Below are 8,177 nucleotides of genomic sequence, written 5' to 3'. Positions count from 1 at the left end.
CCGGCTCCCGCCTGGACTGTTAAACTTGGGCGGCCGGAAGTCCCGCCCGCGCGGCGTCACGGAGGGCGCGGCCGGGGCGCCCCTGCGGGCGGGCTGGAGCCGGGGCTGCGCTCGGCGGGCGCCTGCACGCCCCGGGACGGCTTTAGGGCGCTCTTGTCGGTCTTACGCGTCCCGTCTGTGCGCCGAGTGCGTGCTGCGTGCCAGGCGCTGGTCCACTCCGGGTCGGCGCCCGGGGACGTGGTGGGACGGGGGGCGAGGGCCTGTGCAGGAGGCGGAGGAGGCTGGTGCTGGTGCAGACCGGAGTGAGGAGGGGAGCGGGACAACGTGCGTGAAAGCCCGTGATCAGGGAAGTGCATGTGGGTTTAGGAGAGCAGACTCTAAAAAGGAGCCCGTGAGAGTGGGTAATAATTACATAGGACTTGCAAACCAGGAAAACCAAAGGGTAAGTACAAGAGTGAGCGCCCGGGCTAACCAACGGCTGACAGCTGAACCCATGCTCTTGCACCAAACACCAAACACCATCTACTTGGGAATTCGGAAGAGAACGCTTCCCAGGGTGGAAAGGGAGACAGTGTTGAGTTTTAGAGTGTCGGTTCTAACGGACCTTTTAAAACTTTTGATGATTTCTGCTAAAAAATGTTTATGGGGCACTTTTTCTGCAAAGTGCTGCTCTTTCATCACGAGTACACACAGGATGAGCTTCTGAACTAGGTACACAGCCGCCAGGGATTCATATTCATGTTGCAAGTCCCGGAAACCTCATACGTCTAGGGGTTTTTTGGTTTTGTTTTTTCTAGAGGAAAAATTATTAAGGTCCTAGTCATGTTCTGGAGGTTGATGGGAGTGGCGAAAGAATCAGTAGAGCAGGCAGAAACCATCCTAATTGTATAGTCTCCAGTTCGGGAGGTTATTAAATCTAACTTTGGCATGGATAGGACCCCAAAAAGTTAGGAACCAAGGAAGGGAGTGCGGTCATAGAACACTGGGACAGTGTTTTATAGAAACGAAAACATTCAACGTGAAAGAATTAAAGCTCAAAACTGAAAACAGGAAAATTGAGATGACTGTATGAAAGAATATGATACAACAAAATATAGTAATACTATAAATATAATTATTGAGCACTTATATTGTGCTAAGCACCATGTATGAGTGTACAGACTGTACAATGTGCATACATACATAGCATACATGTGTAAAATATTTTTTAAAACGGTTTGTACTATTCTGTATCCCTGTTTCACATATGATGAAACAGAGGTTTAAAACTTGCCCAAGACTATGCAGTTAATAAATAGCAAAGACAGGAATTAAGCCCAGAACCAAAGATTATAAAGACTGCATTCCATCTCCCTTCATTTTATGAAGTAGAGTCAAAATATAGTATAAAGTCCATGGTAATTCTCTCTTCCTCCCTTCTGCTGTTACCAGAAGCAGTATCGATACTACACCGGCCCTGGTACAGCCCACCACTCTTGGGGGAGTAACCACCATACCTATGAGCCTATAGTCCTCGCAGTCCTGCAAAATATATTCTACAAGCAATAGAAGCCAAATGGTGGAGAAGAACCTGTTAATACTAGAATTATATAAACATATGCAAGTTTCCAACTGTAAACGTCAAGATACGGAATATTGAAAACAGAGATGTTTAGGTGGGCTGGGGAGATAGCTCAGTAGAATAAGCACTTGCCTGGCAAACGCAAGGGCCTGAGTTCAATCCCCAGTTTCACCAAAAAAAAAAGAAAAAGAAAATAGAGATGTTTCATAACAACAAAGGAGCAAATCCAGAAATTGTACTAATTATAACTATGTGAACAGTAATTAATTTTAGAATCATATGAAGAAAAATATCAGAACTAAGGGGAGTGGGACCATGTCCATAATCATTATTGGGTATTTCAACAGAATTTTTCAGGAATTGTTAGTTCATTCAGACAAGAAAAAGAATCAGTGAAGATGTGGGAGATTTGCCTTTTGGTTAGAACCACCATCTTCAAGTAATTTATTAAAAGAGATACAAAAAGAAAGAGAAGAGAAATCTGGTATAAATAATCTAGGCATTTTAGAAAACGGAGCTGTTCCTTAGGCCATACAGATAGGAATCTACAAGAAACAGTGATACAGTAGACATCAAGGGAATGGGTACTGTTCGAAAAGGAACCACCCAAATGTTACCATGGCAAAACAAGAGTCTACAGTGTTGCCCAGCATGCTGTTGGTCTTAGTGTAAACAAGCAATTTAAGGGCAAGACACTTGCCAAGAAAATTAGTGTACACACTGAGCATAAGCACTGTAACAGTTGAGATAGCCTCATAAGATGCACCAAGGAAAATGACTAAAGAAAGAAGGAAGGCCAAAGAGATGATACCTGGGCTTAGTGGAAGCACCATCCCGTCTCCACCATAGAAGCGCACTTAGAGCCAATGACAAGGAGCCTGCGTTGCCAGAACCTTTTCCTTACGGTTTCACAGCATGAATTCTGCTGTTCAGCACCTAATTCGTGGCTAAGTGTTTAGACTCCGCTGAAAAGTTTTAAAACTATCCAGAATTGTAAGGATGCTTTTCTTCGTTGAATAGGTATGTGATGCCCTTACTACAGAGAAATATTTGGAGCAGATTCTCATACTAACTAGTTGTGTCCTCTTTATTTGTTAGTGTTTCCTTTGCTGAAAGATGTGAGACAGTGTGAAGGTGTGTACCCACGTGGTCAGATATTTATAAAATATTTATATTGTGTTGAAGATCTTCTAACTCACCATGGGATGTATTGAAATGAATGAAAGGCACCATATGGCATTAGAGTCAGATAAATGTTTAAAGCATCCTATTGTGAGTTATGTTCCAGTTCTGATTTGCTTTGACTGTTCATGAACCATTACTTGGAAAGTAATACTGTAAAAGCATTTGTCTTTGTTTACTGTAATAAAATACTATAGACCTTGGTTTACAAAAAAGATATAAAAGGTTTGGGTATTATCAGTAATCCCAACAGATGTTCATAGAACTCTGTACCACCCCCACCAAATGTTATAACATTCTTTTCAAACATTCTTTTCAAATACAGAGGGAACATTTACAAAGATTATGTGGTAGGCCATTCATCACATCTCAATCTATTTTAAAGGAAGAAAACTTACAAAGCATAGGCTCTGATCGTAGTAGCGCTGAATATAGAGAATAATAAAACACCATGAAAGCCTTGAAACAGCTGAAAATTAAGCAGCTTTACTTTTAAACAATTCAGAGGTCAAAGAAGAAATCACATTACAAAGAAAACAGAAAATAACTGAATGATAAGCAAACTGCAACATATAAGATTTATGCAGACAAAGAAAAACATGTAGAAACAGCTGAAGCAGTGCTTAGCACTAATGGGTTTAAATTATAACAAAAAGAAAGGACCAATATAATGATTTTTGTTGTCTGTGAAGGATTCAGAAAAAAGAGCAAATTAGACACAGAGTGAAAATGAGAGTACAAAACAATGAAATTGAAAACAGAGAAACAGCAGAGAAGAATCAATGAAACTGAAAGCTGATGCTTTGAAATGCTTGGTAAAATGGATAAACCCATAGCTAAAAGAGACATAAATCACCAATATCATGACTGAAAGAGAGCTAATCAGGATAGATCCAAAGATCATCCAAGAGGCAAGGGAATGTGCTAAACAACTCTACACAGTGAATATGGTCATCTAAAAATGAAGTACTTGGAAAGACATAAATATTAAAAGTAGCACAGGAAAAAAGTCACAATGGACTACAGAAAGCTACTTCATAATTAAGAAAATCCAACCTTAAGATCAGATGCTTAATTACTGAATTCTGTCAAACATATAACAAGTACTACTGGTTCAATACAGACTTTGTAAGAGATGAGGAAATATTTCTTAAAATTTAGGGTTTTTTAATTTGTTTTAAAAAATCATTTATTTATTTATTTATTTATTTATTTATTTGGTATAGGGTCTCCTACACATCTTGGACTCGTAGTGATCCTCCTGTCTCAGCCTCCCCAGCACTGAGATTACACGTGTGTGCCACCACCCCTGGTTTCGGGGTCAGCTCAGCATGGGGCTGGCATGACATGCAGAACCAAGAATTGAACCCAGGTCCTAGCTCTTGCCAGGCAGGTGCTTAAACCAGTGAGCTATCCCCTCAGCCCTTAAAATCAGTTTTTAAGAATAGTATTTCTCTGATACTAAACCTAGACAGACATTTTTAGAAAACTATAGATTTTTTTATCCCTCTTACTACAATTGGAGGTTTTAGGCAACTTTATGTATTTATAGGTTGTGCAAATTAAATCCAGGAATACACAAAAAGATCACATATCACAGCCAAGTAGGATTTACTCCAGAACTACAAAATTGATTTAACATTCAAAAATCAATGGACATAATTTCTTATATAAATGGTAGGACAATCCACACCTTTATATCAATACATAAAGAAAAGCATTAAAAAAAATCTATCCATAATTAACCTCTCAGTAAACTAGGACTTTAAAAAGCAGCAAACACCTTCAGCTGGCTCAAGGGAACTGTTGCAGTTTGGGTCTTAAGTATCCCACACAGCTGGTCCTCAGCCAGCGAGACTATTGGAAATAATGGAAAATGTAGGAGATAGAGGCTGATTGGAAGAAGCAGGTGCCTGGGAAAGTGCCCCAGAAGGGGATATTTGAGCCCTGACCCCTTCCTGTTCTCTCTTCCTGCCTCCCAGCTGATATTATGTGAGAAGTGTTTCCCCAGAACATTCCCAACCAGGGTGTTCTCCCTCGCCACAGGTGCAAGGCAATGAAAACAAGGAACTATGGACTGAACCCTCTGAAGCTGTAAGCACAAGAAAGTCCTCTTTTTAAGTTATTTATCTCAGGAATTTTGTAACAGCAACAGAAAGCTGCCTAACATAGGCATTTACAAAAATCCCACAGATAATATGAGTGGTCAAAGACTCAGTGTTTCTCTTCTAAGACTGAGAATAACACAAAGGTTCCCACTCTTACTACAATTGGAGGTTTTAGGCAATGTAATAAGACCAGCAGGAAAAGGTGGAGAAGTGGAGAAAAATGAAAAGAGTAGAAAAGAGGAAGAAGACATAAAAGAACACAGAATGGAAAAAAGAAGTGAAGTTCTTTGTGCAAACTACATAATTGTGTGCTGAAAAATCACAAGGAATCCAGGGGGCAAAGCCCCTATGGTGACTGAATTTAGCAAAACATGTACAAGGTCAATATATAAAAATAGAATAGTATTTCTATATACTAGTAATGAAGAATGGAGCAGTGAAATTAAAAGGTATACTTCCATTTTAAATAATATACCAAGCCATAAAATATTTACATATAACTGATAAAATTTGTATAATTGAAAACTACGAAGCATGAGTAAGAAAATTTAAAGAATAAATAAATAGAGAGCTATGCCATACCCATATATCTATGAAGATTCAACATTATTATATTGTCCATTTTTCCTGGATTAATCTATATATTTAATTTAATTTTCCCCAAAATTCCAGTAGGTTGTGGGTGTGGGGGGGTGGTACAACATGACAAGCTAGTTCTAAAATTTATAGTGAATAGTCTAGCCAAAACATTTTTTACTATGTGATTAAGCTAGAGGAGCCATCGCTCATATTAGTCTAGATTTGAGGCAGAATAACCCACAGAGACAGAAAGCAGAGAAGCACTTGCCTGATGGATGGAAATATGAACCACAATGCAGAAGGAGAAACAATTGGTAACAACGAAAATGTTATTATGGATACATCTGTCAAAATTTATGAAAGGGTATATTTTAAATGGTTCAGTTCTTTGGATATTATGTATCATTACATTTTATATATTTTTTTAAAAAATCTGAGGGCTGGCGAGATGGCTCAGTGGTCTAACGCACCTACTTGGAACAAGCTTGGTAAAGCACAGGGACTGCTGTTCGATCCCCAGCACCACATGCCAGCCAGCCCCGCCCCCTGGTGGGCTGAGCTGGTCACACACACACAATAAATAAATAAATAAATAAATGTTAAAAAATAAATAAAAATAAAGATAAAAAAAAATCTGAGATGGGCATTTGCTATAGTTCAGTATAAAATAACTTACCTGACATGTGCAAGGGCCTAGATTTGATCATCTACAACACCAGAAAATATTCTCAGGAGCTAAGAATTCCTGATCTTAGGACATGAAGTGATAATCTGCACTTGTAAAAGAAAAAAAAATTAGATTACACACCAAAATGCAGCATTGTCAAATTTTAGAACAGGGGCTTGAAAAAAAAAGATTCTAAGCATTTTCAAAACTGAAAGAGAAAAAGATGCTACTAAACAAGTTTCAATAAAAATAGTTTTCAGTTTCTTAATAGTAACACGAGTTTATAAGACAAACAGTACTCCTACATCCCCAAAGAAAAATGATTGCCACCTTAGAATTATCTAGCCATCTTATCACTCACATGTCATCTTATCACCCAACATGTCAAGAAAAACATGTGAACTCTGTAAATCCTCCACACCATCACCTCACATGTGTCGTACCAAGAATCTACTTGAAGAGGCGGTTCACAAAGAAGGACCGAGGATGACTTCAAAAGGAAGCAAAATCACAAAGACTCAATCTGCAGGGACATATTCCAAGACCCCAGTGGGTGTTTAAAATGATGAGTGTCAAACCTTCCTGTGTTTTTCCTATAATACACACCTGTGATAGAGTTTCGATTATAAATTAAGAACTATAAGAGATGACTAAGAATAATGATGAAATAGGACAATGATAACATTATTTAGCTATGTGACCGTGACCTCTCTCAAAATATCTTCTTGTAATTGGCTCACTCTTCTGATAATGATGTGAGATGATGCTTAAAGAAAGCACTTTGAGGACAGCTTCTCCTTGGTATACTCAAGTTGACACTTATCAGTACTCCTTTGCTTTGGGTACATCATCAAGTAGAACAGGTGTTTCTTGAACACAAATACTACAATATCCAATCTGATAATCAAAAGGCTACTTGGAGACTTACAAGGGAATTGTATATATAGTGTGGATGCACTGGGCAATGAGATGATTTATGCTCATGACAAGATTGCCTCAGGCTACTTAGAGTGATGTACAATTTGTGACTATGAAGTCATTATTTTCAGAATTTTTCCCTTTAATATATTTAGGCCACAGTTGCCCTGAAGTAGCTGAAACAATAAAAAATGAATTTACGAAGAAAGAGGTGTAAGTGTGAGTGAGACCACCCAGGGCCACCGGATCCTGAACAGACCCAGAGCCCAGACCCAGTGTGTGAATGAGACCACCTGGGGCCCACTGGATCCTCATGTAACCCAGGGTGCAGGACAAGCGTAGAACCCTTCAGCAGAACTCCCTGCAAAGAGACTAGAGGCAAGACCCACCCAGCTGATTCAGGAGCAGAACATGTTGCCACAGTGACACAAAGGATTCAACTCCAAGAGCTGCAGCAGAAAGAAGTGAAACACAGCAGCCAGATCCAAGTAACACCCACCTGAAGGAATCTGAACTTTGTAGATCTGGACCTGGTGCTAAGGTAATAACTCTAAGCACTACACCAAAGGTCAGAAGACAGTGATATACAAAATGACAAAGAGAAGGAACAAAATGCAGTCTCAGACCCTGAGTCCACCCAGTACAAATGGAGAAGACACTAGCATAGAGGAAACTGGAAATCACACTCCTGATATCTCTGAAATAATAGCGTTGGAAGTAAAGAAACAACTGTAGAAAGGTATAGAAGAAATCAGATCAGAAATAATTTTGGAACTAAAAAATTTAATGATAACTATCATCAAAGAAGTACTAATTGCTTCTAAAGAATACACTGATAAAAAAATAGAGCAGAATATAAAAATGATGGAACCCCTGAATAAGCAATTTAGGAAAGAAATAGGATGTATGAAACAGGTTCAAAGTGATATACAGGAAATTAAAACCTCAATCACAAGCTGGCAAAACTGTTTGACTGAAAATGAAAATAGACTTTCTGACCTTAAAGACACCATTGTAGCTAGTGAAAAAGAAAAGATCTCTTAAAAACAACTAGGATGCAGGAAAAAATAATTCAATACCTGCAAGACGATGCAAAGATGAACAATGTGAGACTAATAGGCATCAATGAGAAGGAAGGAATCAATACAAATGATATAAAAAG

The 8,177-nt window shown here is 38.8% G+C and overlaps 1 protein-coding gene across 1 annotated transcript in view; it reads right to left on the bottom strand.

The window, feature by feature from the left end:
• Nedd1 (neural precursor cell expressed, developmentally down-regulated 1) overlaps positions 1 to 8,177 on the bottom strand; it is a 71,268-nt gene that overhangs the window by 51,841 nt on the left and 11,250 nt on the right. The gene's annotated exons all lie outside the window — the stretch shown is intronic.

Source organism: Octodon degus, unplaced genomic scaffold (genome assembly GCF_000260255.1).
Source record: "Octodon degus isolate 3935 unplaced genomic scaffold, OctDeg1.0 scaffold00004, whole genome shotgun sequence".
In the NCBI taxonomy this organism is placed as follows: domain Eukaryota; kingdom Metazoa; phylum Chordata; class Mammalia; order Rodentia; family Octodontidae; genus Octodon; species Octodon degus.
This window is presented reverse-complemented; position numbering and strand designations above follow the sequence as displayed.